Source organism: Pelophylax lessonae (genome assembly GCF_965119305.1).
Source record: "Pelophylax lessonae genome assembly, chromosome: 9".
NCBI classification, from domain to species: Eukaryota; Metazoa; Chordata; class Amphibia; order Anura; family Ranidae; genus Pelophylax; species Pelophylax lessonae.
The window spans coordinates 75,897,886-75,910,618 of record NC_138776.1 but is presented as its reverse complement, the minus strand read 5'-3'; the positions used below and the strand labels follow the sequence as shown (position 1 = coordinate 75,910,618).

The window sequence follows — 12,733 nt, the reverse complement described above, 5'->3', positions numbered from 1 at the left end:
CCCCCAAGAAGTGCCCTCTGTCCCCTTCACATCATCCCCTTGACAAACACACAGTAGCGTGTAGGTAGCACTCTCCTATCTTACAACGGGTGTACAGCAGAGCGGAGAGTGGGAAGCAGCACATTACTGGACAGAGGGTGGGAGTGGGAGCTGCTGAAGTTGACTTTTCATATTAACATGCTGTGTTTGGTTTGGAGGACCGCCTGGCATCCTAGCAACCAATCACCTGGTGGTTAACTTGAAAAGATTAATGGAGGCAGTTCCCCCTGCTGCCCCCCATCCACTACTGTGCTGCCTCCCGCTCTCCACTCTGCAGTGAACATGAGGTGGTGGCTGAGCAGAAGAACAGGCAAAGCAGGAATGTGTTAGTGATCTACATGTCAGCTGCCTGCGGTCGATAAGTAGATCGCGAGCGACAGGTTGCTGACCCCCATCTTAGAGCATGCCTGAAATTCAAACTCCTTTAGGGGTTTAAACAGGTCATACACTGAAAGTATAACTAAAGGTAAAACCTTTTTTTTTCCTCCGGTTTTATGGCTGTCCTTGCTCCCATCAGGTAGATTCACCCTCCCATGTTGTCCTGTTTACTTTATCATCAAAAGTGAAAGAAAATCTGACATTTTGGGTTGTCCACATAACAGTAATAAAGGGGAATGAGGACACTAGTTCTGGTGACCTGGGGGACCGCAATGAATTCCCCTAATTTGCAGGGATTTCTTCTCACTCCCTGTTTTGGCTATCTGACAGGAAGTGAAGGTAGAACTCCCCAATGGGAAACAGATGGCAAAAACAAAAATGACAGGGGTTATAACCCTCCCTTACACTATTCAAAATGGAAAATAAAATTGCCTATAATTCTACCTTAAATAACTGAACATTCAATGGTATATACACTTCCTAATACAGTTATTACTATGCAGGTGCAATAACAAATTTGCTCAGTTTCAGAAATTGTCATCCTTACCTTTTTAAAGTGAAACATTTCTGTCTTGTGACCATGCATCTTATTTCCTGTAAGGGGGGGGGGGTTATAGGACAATGTGCCTGTATTCCATAGTCTGTTCAGCCTGGGGCAAGATGCAATCTGTGCTTGAGCAGAGGGTGCGCAAGAGGCAGGCTGTGATTGGGAGGGGGATGTGTGTCAGAGGCAGGCTGATATTAATCAGGGGTGTGGTGGCTGAACAAACTACCCAATAAAGACATTATGCGTGTCTGCACAGCGTCCTGTACTTTGAAATGGTCAGCCAAGGGATGAAAACTGACCACACTAACACAGATCAGCTTCAGCGCTTTGTGCAGTCAGTATATAACCAGGAAGAAAGATGACTGGCAGAATCAATCAGTTACTTCAGATGTAATTAGTACATAAAAAAATATTAGAGACTATGCTTTATAGATACACATAAGGACAACACATATAGAAAAAAAATATTTAGGGTAACATGCACTTTAAAAAGATAATGGGAAGCATAGGCAAATACCATAAATGCCAGTTTAAAATCAGCAGGTATGTGGTGCCCAGAATCACACAGCATCATTTGCTGTGTTGTATGTATACAACAGTGCATATGACTGCACCCAGGGCCGCTGATAGGAGGGGACAACCAGCCCTCTTGTAGGGGGCCCGAGCACACAGGGGGGCCCACACAGAGAGGGGGATAAGTGATGGACAACAAATACAGAAATCTTCCTCCAGCACCTGAATCTGATCTCTGTCCCTCTCCCTGCTGTTTCTCAATCAGGAGGTACCCTGATTGAGAAACCCTGCCCTACACCCTCCCCACCCACCAGTCCCCAAAGCACTTACATCCTTGGGTTATACAGTTTCCACACCCAAATAGGCTGATGCAGTGGTCCTGGGGTTTAAAAACTGGCTATCCTTTCTCTTGTTTCCTTAGGGGCACTGCGAAGACCGGGGGGGGGGGGGGATGAGGGTGTAGATTCACCCTATCATTTTTTTCTGAACTTACACTTTAGAAATTATTGGTTCTTTAAGAACAGAGTAAAATTGCCTTTTCCTTTTTTATCACATTCATAAAGGTTTCATTATGTGTTTTCAGGTTTGCAGATTTTAAAATGACAAAACCTATTTTAGAATAGATTACAGCTTTCATTTAAATAATCAGGTTCTTTATACCAGCTACAGCTTTTAAATGTAGATCTATGTGGATTAGTAGGAATTATTTTCTTAATACGGGAATGAAATGTAAAAACACATTCAGTCTGCATGTGAGATATAATGGAAAGAAATGGCTTGACGCTTCAGCAGAAACTTATTTACCACCCTGCTTGGTGCGATAATACAACAGCACTCTTCCAAATGGGTTTACAAGCTCTAGCAACATTAAAAAGGCATTAGCTGTGGCAAGATGCCAAGAGCACTGTATTGAGTTGTATTGTAACAATTTATTGGTATCAGTACCTTTTCCACCTCATCAAACCTTACAAGGTTCGCTTTCAAACATATTATGAAAATTCAGTTTGCTACCTGACTGCAACAGAAACTCTCAGTGCATCAACTAGAGGATAAATGTCTCTATGTATTTGGATGGTAAAAAATAAAGTAATGAAAAATATGCTTTTGTTACGTAAGAACATAGTTCACATTAACTCTTCCCGTAATGCTCCAGTGTTACAAGAGACATGAGGTTCCTTGATCACACCTACAGTCACTTTATTTAGTGGGCCTAAAGTGACACTAAACTCTACTTAAACAAATGTAAATCTATTCAAGTATGTATTCTTAACTCAAAGAATTACCCTTCTGTTGCTTTCCGACTCCTTCAAATCTTCCTTTTTGGTGCAGTGATTCAGCTTCCTGTTAGAGGGTGGCCACGTTTGTTTTCCATGGTCCCACTGATGCAGGAAAGTAGCCACCTTTATCTGTCAATTTTAAGATTGCTACTTAAACATTTTTTTCTTATAGAGCAGGGGAGTATTAAAAAACCTCTCTGCTCTGAATGTCAAATACTGTATGCTAGATGTACTACAGTCTTTATTCTTTAATGTATTATATTTACAATTTACTAACCACCCAAGAATGCCATAAGCTAAAGATATAATAATTAGGCAGGGCTTCCCAAGACATGGAAACTTTTTTATGGAATGGATTTCACTTTTTAAAAAGGGTTGAGAAAGGCTTGTCTGTAGAAGAGTGTACAGCGATACTGAAGTTGTAGGTGACAGATTCATTATGGTAGAACAGATTGTTCTACTTTCTAAATTCCCTTTAATTTCTTTAGGAAAAATAAGCACAATAATGTACACTACTGTCCAGTCTAAGGACATTAAAATACAGTGCGATTAAAAAAGGCTTTTTCTGTGCAGGAAAGAACATTTCACCAGTGTCGCTTTGGCCTCTGTGATCACCAGACCTACGACCCCAAGAGACTTCTTTCTGTGGGGGTACACTAAGTACTTGGTGTACCGTATAGCCCCCATGCCACAGGACTTGAATGACCTGAGAGGATGCAGTGGAGTCAATATCTGAGGACATACTGACACGCAGTGGAGTCAATATCTGAGGACATACTGACATGAGTCTGGACAAAACTGGAGTACTGTCTTGACATCTGTCGCGTCACAAATGGGGCTCACATCAAACATTTGTAGTGGGAAATACTTGGGCAGTAGTAGTAGGCAAAACTTGGGCAGTTAAAGTGGAGTTACAGCCTGTAAAATAATGTATCTGCTGATTTTTAATATAAGGACACTTACCTGTCCAGGTATCCCACGATGTTGGCACCCCTAGCCAATTCGTCAATCAGATTTGGGTGAAGACGCCGGCATCTTCACTAAGGGAAACCGTAAGTGAAGCCTTGAGGCTTCATAGCCTGTTTCCTACTGCGCATGCGCGAGTCACGTTGCGCCTTTTGAATGTTTCCGCTGCCTCCTGGGGGAAGGAGGAGGCGCCGAAGATGTCATAGATCGCCGCGATCTTACCTGGAAGTTGGAGCGGGCACCTGGTTTCGACAGATATCTGCTGAAATTTCTGCACACCAAAACTACATTTTTCCCTTTTTTTTTTTTTTTTTTACAAATAACGTTATTGCTATTACAAGGGGGCCAATAGTCCTCTATATGATAGCATAGCAATGTTGAAAGGTTCTTAGGCCCTAATGTCCCATTTGCACACTTTTGAAGCTAATCAAGCACTGATCATGACAGCACAAGCTGATCACTTCTGGTGTCATTCTTCACAGGGGAAATCAGTGAACAGATGTACAGTACACTGGTCTCCTGCCCTCTCCATCCCAACACCACCATGATGGTCCCAGATACCCAGGAAGGACATATGAGCTTGGGACTAGGGTTGCCACCTGTCCAGGATTCACCCAGACAGTCTGGGTTTTAAATCATGTGTCCAGATTTCAGGCAGACTGAAATCTGGACACATTGAGTCTGGACTGTGGCTCCCCAAGTAACCGAGATAGTTGCACACAAATATTTTGCCATCTGGAGCTGGAGCTGCAGTTGGCTGTCAGGGGGCAGGTTTGCCATCCCCGGGGTGATGATGTCAGCAAGAACAGTTTGGCCACAACCACTGTTCACTGCAGCACACATAGTAACTACTCTCCTTGGGGCACCCAAAGGTTTCCCCAGGTCTTTTATAATCCTATAGTGTATAGTACGGAAAAAGAAAAAAAAATTGCTCTGTGTCTCTAAAGTGTTGAGGTTTGGCTTAAAGAAAAGGTGGCAACACTACTTGGGACACAAGCTGGGGAATGGTAGACGGTACCTGCCGCTGGCTGTAAATTGGATCAAGCAGCTTTATAGCCACCAAAATCACTTCTACAAGAAAGTCGACAGCCTGCAGAGAAAATGTAAAACTCCCGGGCTACTAGAGCAGCCCAGATTCTGTTTAAATGTCAGCATTACCAGCAATGTAAGCCTTGTGTCTGTGGCAGTGAAAGGGTTAAAGCAAGCTGCTACTAACCTATATAGCACTGAGAATAAATGAATCTTCAAAACTCAACAGCGGCACTGAAAATCACACAGTGGCCCCCTTTTTTCTCTGGCACCAAGTACTTAATAGCTTGCCAGCCTTCTAATGTAAACAAGCAGCAGATCCTGAAAGCTGTTGAAAGTTGACTTCAGAGCCGTTGGGAGGATGAATTACTCAATAGTGCCAGCATCTACAGGAGGTCAGTGAGTCATTGTTTTACAGCTTTTTTTTGCAAATTTGTCAATATATTGTGTACAAAGTCTGTGCATAGTGACATGTTAAAGAACAGGCAATTGAAAGTACTTGTGAATATATTTATTTTTTCAGAGAAATTATAATACCTGCCAAACACTTTTTTTTTGATCAAGAAAAAGAAAGTTATTGTATAAAAATTGAATTGTACAAGATACAATAGTAAAAGCATGAGTGATACAGTGAACAAACCATAGCTTGTGAACAGGATTTGCTATACTGTACTGTACTTCTGGCTGTACTTCTATACAGCCAGGATACATAAAGCGTATAATACCAGTCAATAACTATTCCAACAACGTTGTATATGCAGGTCAATAACACAACGGCATAAACAGGTTTTACTGCAAGGCACACACTTTTATAAAGGGAAAAAAACAAAAAGAGAAAAACAAAGAGAAAGGGAGAAAAGAAAAAAAAAAAAAAAGGGGGGGGGGAGGGGGAAAAAAGATTCAAACATGTTTTATTATAATATCAATCACTGCCTGCAGCTACCCTGAAGTGTTTCAGCATATACATATGGGCATGTTCCTATTATGATCAGGCTCCAGGCACTGCATTGCTGGAGAGGCATGTGGAGGTCTTCCAATCTTCCACTACACAGCAGTGGATAGACTTTTGGGATCTGTAGGTGGTGCTGCTGATGTTAGATTCAAAGTTATGTTAGGAAAATGTATGCTGTCACATTTCCATGACTGTTTAAAAGCTTTTGCTTTTTCCCCACAGGTTAGTATAAAGTTGAACTGCGGGCATACATTTTCATTTAAATGTATTCCTTAACAGCTAAACGGTTCTATATCAAATCGGTTTGCACCAAATGCCTTCGCAAACCCCGATATTACCTTGTAAAAGTTGCACCAACATCATCACCGGGCTGTACATAACCTGTGTAAGCGAGCAGAGCTGTGGGAGGGACTCACAAGTCCACTTACTACAGGCTGCGTGCAAAAAAACGGATAGGGGACCAGTCACCCTACACAAGACAGAGCAGTAGTTGCCAGTGTTAATTTTGACGTCAAATTACGTTTTAGTCACAGTCTTTTGACTAAAATGCCACATTAATTTTAGTCATCAAATTATTTTAGTTGACTAAAATCTCCAAGTTAAATTTTTGTCAACTAAAATCAGAGGGGCTTCGTTAAATTTCTCTAGACTTTCCAAACTCAATATATACTTCTTGCGTAAAAACCGAATATGTTATTTTGATATTAAGGTTTGCAGTACAGACACCGGATTTTGCCATTGTGATATATAACCAATGTTAATTTTGACTTAAATTCAGTTTTAGTTATAGCCTTTAATTAAAAAGCCATTTTAGTTTTAGTCATATTTTAGTCATCTGAATTGTTTTAGTTTTAGTGGTATTTTAATCATCTGAATTGTTTTAGAGCCGGTTCACATTGCAGCGACCCGACTTGCCGTGGCGACATGTGAGGTCAATGCAGGTCGCTCCAGGTCGCCCCAAAGAAGCTCAGGACCCTTTTTCTAAGTCGGAGCGACTTGTGTCACTCCTATTAGAACGGATCCTGTGCTAATCTATGGCAGGCGACCCACGGCAACTTGTCAGGCGACCAGGTCGCCTGACAAGTCGCCCCAGTGTGAACCGGCTCTTAATCTCATTTTAGTAGACTAAAATACTGTTACTTTTGTCAACAAAAATATTTTCGTCTACAAAATAACACTGGTAGTAAATCTTGATTAAAGGAAGCTCTTACACAACAAAAAATATTCACACAGGATTATTAAACAGATCTCGAAGAAATACAAAAAAAACACTAACATTTTAATAAAAGAATACACATGCGTCTCGTATTTAGACAAAGTTTGCTTGTTTAAGATTTAAGTGCCCATATGTACCTCCTTTTTTAAGAAAATTACTATATATTTTCTCTAATAACCAACAGTAATAAGTAATGGCAGGTTAGCCTTTTGGATTTCATAAGAAGGTTGGGAGTCTTTCCATGCTTTGAGCCTGGCAGAAATGTGAAAATGGCACTTCATGTTGCAGACAATAGTGATGATTTACAAAGACTGAAGCAAAGATATGAAACCTTTTTGGATGCTGTAATGTAGAAGCTGCACTTTGTCTTCAGTATTAACTTGCAACACAGACATTACAAAACTAATTTTGGCAACCCTGCAATATCTTCGAAGAACTATGCATAACTAAGAACTCTTCTTCATACAGCCAAAGAAAAAACATACAAAAATATACACATCAGTTAATTATAAGGATCCTAGCATGCTGCCTATTTAGGTCAATACACAACAAAAACACATGATAAGTAATAATAAGGTACAGTATATTTGGGAACAAGAGGCCTGTGTAATATATAACAGATCTTTGTGCTCGAGTCCTATTGTCCATCAGAACACAACACAATGCACAGTTAAGCCGCTGCAGTAAACATGTGCCTGTGGAATGTTGGTGACAATTAAAGATTAAAAAAAAAGTCTGCACGTGTTTAAGGCTGAAAACGGTAAAGATCCAAAAACAGCAATTACTGTGTCATTTTTCATAATTCATTAGATTAATAGTAAAAAAAAAAAAAAAAAAAAATATAACATCTACAATAAGTACCCGATTTTGTCTTCATATCAGGCTCCTATAATTTCCCAACATGGCATAACATGAGCTTGTTTTAAGCACTTGAAGTCCAGGCAGTTTATATGCAGGATGTCATATAGATGTCAAGATATAAAACCCAAATTGTCTTTTAATTCTGGACAGAGGTGTGGAGGTTTAAAACTGCTGTCATTTTTTTTTTGCCATCTGTGTCCCTTTACACTTTCTTTTCCTCGTCTTGCAGACTCCACAGGGAGTGAGAAGATAGCCTTCAAACATGGGGGAAATGCCGAGTTTTCATTGGAACAAGTGTACCCCATTGGAAGATTTCCTTTCTATTCCTGCTTTAGTGGCAATTCAAAATTTTGGATTTACCATCACTTTCCTTCCGGGTGACATTGGTGATCAGGACAACTAAAGAAAGTAAATCTCCCAAAGGAGACATCAATAAAAACCTGACCATGGTTCTAACACATTAACAGTCTATCCAAATCATAAAAAAAGCTTTTAAAAGCTGGGAAGGTGGTTACATTATCCTGACTAGACGTCATATGACGGCGGCGGGATAATGCGCTCTGCGCGCCCCCCGGGGGGCACGCATGAGTGGCAATCGGTGCTGCAGTGTGTCACTCTGACTGATGTAGCAAAAAAGAAAAAACCTTGCAGTGATCAAATACCACCAAAAGAAAGCTCCATTTGTGGGAAAAAAATGAAAAATTTGGTTTAGGTACAGTGTTGCATGACCGCACAATTGTCGTTCAAAATGCAACAGCGCTAAAAGCTATAAATTGGCCTGGGCGAGAAGGGGGAAAAGTGCCCGGTATTGAAGTCATATCACAATGACTTGTGCCGGTATTGAAGTCTTAGCACAATTGTCGTTCAAAATGCAACAGCGCTAAAAGCTATAAATTGGCCTGGGCGAGAAGGGGGAAAAGTGCCCGGTATTGAAGTGGTTAAACCTTAAAGTGTCATTATAGGCATTTTTCTTTTAGTTTTGGATAAAACGGAGAGGAATTAGAACTCCTGTCAGGTTTTAGTGCTGTCTGTGGCCCCAAAAGAAAGATTCACGCTCTCTATTTGTCCTGTTTACAGTTACTGAAAGTAAAAGAAAAATCACACATTTTGGGTTGACATCAGAACAGGAATAGAGGGGAAATCTTCCAATGGGGACACCATTTCTGGTGACCCTGGTAAAACCCCGGGATTGCCTCTCTGTTCCTGTTTTGGCTAAGGGACAGGAAGTCGAGAAACCTCTGCAATAGGACACATAAAAATGTACAGGCATTATAACCCTTCCTTACTCTATCCAAAATTACACACAATTCCATTAACGACCCATTTAACCTTCCTAGCGGTATTCCCGAGTGTGGCTCGGGGTTAAATTTCAGCGCCAAAAGCGGTAACCCCGAGCCACACTCGGGGTACCGCTAGGAAGATCGCTGGATCCTGGTAGAGGGGATACTTACCTTGTCACCGGGATCCAGCGATGTATCCCGGCGGTGTGTGGTGGCGGATCTTCCTCCCGATCCTCTGTGTGCCCCGACTTCCGTCTCCTGCGATGTGACGTTCGCAGGGGGGTGGAACCGGCAGCAAATTCAAAAGTAAAACACACCAAACACACTGATACAATTTAAAATAAAATAAATTCACATTAGTTTGCTCCCCAGTGCCCTTTCCTGCAGTTTTAATGTACTTTTTATGTATATGTATATATATATATATATATATATATATATATTATTATTATACAGGATTTATATAGCGCCAACAGTTTGCGCAGCGCTTAACAAAATGAGGGCAGACATTACAGTTACACTACAATTTGGAACAAAAGGAATCAGAGGGCCCTGCTCGTTAGAGCTTACAATCTAAAAGGGAGGGTCAATTGATACAAAAGGCAATAGCTGTGGGGGATGCGCTGATGGAGCAAGAGAAACAGCGTTATTAGTTAGTAGCCGGGTAGGCTTCTTTAAAGAGAAGGGTTTTCAGGGATCGTCTAAAGATGGATAGGTTAGGGGACAGTCGGACAGATTGGGGTATAGAGTTCCAAAGAATGGGAGAAGCTCTGGAGAAATCCTGGAGGCGAGCATGGGAAGAGGTGACAAGGGAGCTAGAGAGCAGGAGGTCTTGGGAGGACCGAAGAGAGCGGCTAGGTTGATATTTTGAGATCAGGTTAGTGATGTAGCTGGGGGCAGAGTTGTGGATGGCTTTGTAAACTGTTAGCACTTTGAATTTTATTCGTTGGGTGAGTGGAAGCCAATGAAGGGATTGGCAGAGAGGGTTGGAGGACACTGAACGGTTGGTAAGGTGGATAAGTCTTGCAGCTGCATTCATTATGGATTGAAGGGGGGATAATCTATGTAAGGGTAATCCAATGAGGAGGGCGTTGCAATAGTCGAGGCGAGAGATAACCAGGGCGTAAATTAAGAGCTTGGTGGTGTCATTGGTTAAAAAGGGCCGTATTCTAGCGATGTTGCGGAGGTTAAGGCGGCATGATTTGGACAGGGATTGGATGTGAGCCTGAAAGGACAGTGCAGAGTATATATATATATATATATACACACATACACATATATATATATATTATACACACACACGTATAAATATGTATACACACACACACATACGTGTATATAAATATACATACATACTTTAACTTATTTATAGTTTTTTATTATATTATAATTTATGATTTTGTGCTTCAAACTTTATCATACTCGAGATGTTATAAAGAAGAACGCACAGGAAAAAAAAATCATATGTAAATAGTTGGTTTGGGCTGCTCATTCTTAAGAATTACATGCAAAATAATGGTACCACTTTCAGCACCTAAAATCCGAAAGAATCATACCGCCAGGGAGGTTAAGAGTCAAGAGGACTCTTGAATGTACAAGCAGCAAACATTTTAAAGGAAATGACAGCTGCAACCTGTCATTGACATTCCATGAGGAAGGTTCTGACTAAAATCTAACAGGCTTACATATAATTAAAGACATTTAAAAGTGACCTGGAGGTGACTGTACATACCTACCTCTGATACATTTTTGCCAGTGTGCTGACCTACTCTTTCCTTTATATGAATGACACCTCTCGCAGGGCCAGATTTACCATTAGGCCTGTGGCCCCCCAGAAAATATTCCCGCTAAAGTCAACATTATCAGGCACAAACATAATATAACTTACTATATAAATCTAAAGGATAACATTGTACTGAATTAAAAATAAAGCTTTCTGTGGGATTGAGGTCTTGTGGCTCGCTGTGGCCTGTACAATGACAATCAGTGGTTCATGTGGCTGGAGCTGCCAGGAACCGTGTGCCGTCAGCCTATGTTGCGCTAGAGGGACGCAGCAGCTGTACAAACAGACTAGGGTCCTAATTTGGCAGGAATGTAGGTGCAGATGTATGGGTCTGAACTCAGTGTGTATAAAGGACCACTCACCTACACCTGTCAAATTAGGACCTGTGGCTGTGTATGTAAAACCTCTGCATCCCCATTGAGTAATAGGCGATTCCAGCCACATGAACAAGCCACTCATTTACACAGCGAGAGTACCTGTCATTTACACGAGGTTGGCGATATCCAATTTAGCAGGAGAGGTTGGGGCGTCAGCCGTGCCCGAATTGCTTTGCAACTGGAATACTACCACATCGTTTTTTGTGGGCATAGTGCCCATCGAACACGTCCTGTTTAAGTAAAATGGGATTGAAGGGGTTAAAGTAGATGGTATAGAGGCGATAAAACAAATAACTGCCTGTCAAATGCTCTCTGAAGAGCATTCCAAACATCCAAAAGTTTCCTTTTTACTTTTTTTAATAGTCCTGCGGAGGGGGTGATTAAGGACAGATTACTCAATTCATTTTACTGCAGCTGCATACAGTCTATTATGCTTTAGATATGAACATAGGAATTGTAGTAATATTTTTTAAAGAAAAATATTCAGTTTTTCTACTAGATGTTCAACTCTTATAATTGCTCCTAGGCTTTTTTCCTGTGTTCCTAGCCTGATCACCAGTTGAAAACAATCTCCGTTATTAGAGAGCCTCTACTCTGGAAGAAGGAGCACAGGGACATCATTGGGCAGCAGCGTTGTTTATTCTGGGTGGAGGGGAGTGTAAAGCTGGCCATACATTAGTCAGTTTTTTTTTAATTTAGCCAGCAGGTTAAATAAAAACTGTCCTAATTCCCTCAACATTACATTCGATGTGGATGTGCGTATCCTCCCCGGAATCCCGATTGGCTGCAAGCGCTGATTGAGTGGAAATATTGCAGCAGCACTGTTCATTAAAGAAGTCCATCAATAGATCAACTTCTCAAACAGAAGATTGGAGCGAAACTCAGCCTGTTCCTGCTGAACTTTAGTTACAATCAAGTTCATTTAAAGATGAAAAAAGAGCCCCCCCCCTTTTTTTTTTTTCTTAGTTTAGAAATGGCATCTTTAAATGTACTAGCAGATTTAGTTACACTAAAACTGAAATCAAACTCCAGTTTGCACTTTATAAGCAGTTTACAGCAACAGTCTTGTTAATTTGGGAATAAAGGTTTTACATAAATGGTTTGTCTCATCCCCTAACTGCTACACCTGCAAGGGAACTTTCTCTACTAAAAAAACAACAGAATTACTGACAAGATTACCAAGTGAAAATAAAAGAAAACAAGCTTAAAAAAAAAAACGTACAAACACACCTAAGACAAAATTATGTTTGCAAATGATGTGACTTGTCATATGAATGAACCACAGCAAAAAGCATTAAAGTGGTGGTAATGAAATAACAATGGGTAAAGTCCATTCTTAGATGAACAGATGCAGATCTGCAGAGACTGCCAATATATCGGAAGGTAGCCAAGTAGAACTTGGAAAAAAAAAAAAGACGTGGCCTGAAAATGGATCGTTGCCAAGGAGACAGCGGAGCGCTGGTAGTACCTATGAGTGTTCATGGGCCAGCACCGTTTCCCTCAGTGGCTTTCTCT

At 40.9% G+C, this 12,733-nt stretch overlaps 1 protein-coding gene across 2 annotated transcripts in view; it reads right to left on the bottom strand.

Annotated features, from left to right (window-relative positions):
• The window catches only part of INPP5A (inositol polyphosphate-5-phosphatase A), a 734,986-nt gene that overhangs the window by 29,760 nt on the left and 692,493 nt on the right, over positions 1–12,733 (bottom strand). The window lies entirely within an intron of this gene.